Source organism: Asparagus officinalis, chromosome 4 (assembly GCF_001876935.1).
Source record: "Asparagus officinalis chromosome 4, Aspof.V1, whole genome shotgun sequence".
NCBI classification, from domain to species: domain Eukaryota; kingdom Viridiplantae; phylum Streptophyta; class Magnoliopsida; order Asparagales; family Asparagaceae; genus Asparagus; species Asparagus officinalis.
In genome coordinates, this window is record NC_033797.1 from 95,231,320 (window position 1) to 95,231,954 (window position 635).

Consider the following 635-nt stretch of genomic DNA (forward strand, 5'->3'; position numbering starts at 1 on the left):
TCACACGCAACCAACAAAAATTCTACTGTATTGTATTATCTTATTGTTGTTGTGGTGGTTGTTGTTACTTCCAGATGCAGTTTAGTTTCCTTGTGGATTAATTATTTAGTTTGTAATTTGAATTTCTAGATAGCTTGTAAGTTAAACGATAATTTACGGTGTGAGGTGTTATGACCTAGCGACTACGTATCGATTTTAGAACAAACAATAGTTTTCTTGATTTAGTAGTTTATTCCACTTACATTTTTGTTTATATTAATTTTATGAACAATTTACTCATATAAAATTTACAGAGATGTGTAGTTCTTTCTCTTTATTACTCCAAGATTTCTCTCTCCTCTTTTTTTTTCCCGCATTGCGGATGGGTGTTTTTGTGGGTGCAGGAGGACGCGCAAAAGAGACGCTAATTAATACAACACTAGCTTGCGCGTGGGAGCGAGGTAACACATGATGTTGACACGTGTGAACTGACATCTAACAGCCGTTAGACAAAACTTCAAATTCTCAGTGGTTTGGACCGTAGACCCGAATCGTAGGAAACCGTTGCCTACCCTTTGCCTCTTCGAATCTTATACACTGAGCAGAGAATGACATGGAGGGCCCACACAACTAGAGATAGGAAACCAACGGACGTA

The 635-nt window shown here is 38.0% G+C and overlaps 1 protein-coding gene across 1 annotated transcript in view; it reads left to right on the plus strand.

Annotated features, from left to right (window-relative positions):
- LOC109837872 overlaps nt 539-635 on the plus strand; it is a 1,667-nt gene continuing 1,570 nt past the window's right edge. The window contains exon 1 of the mRNA XM_020406247.1: nt 539-635. The gene's annotated coding sequence lies outside the window, so the exon portion shown is untranslated.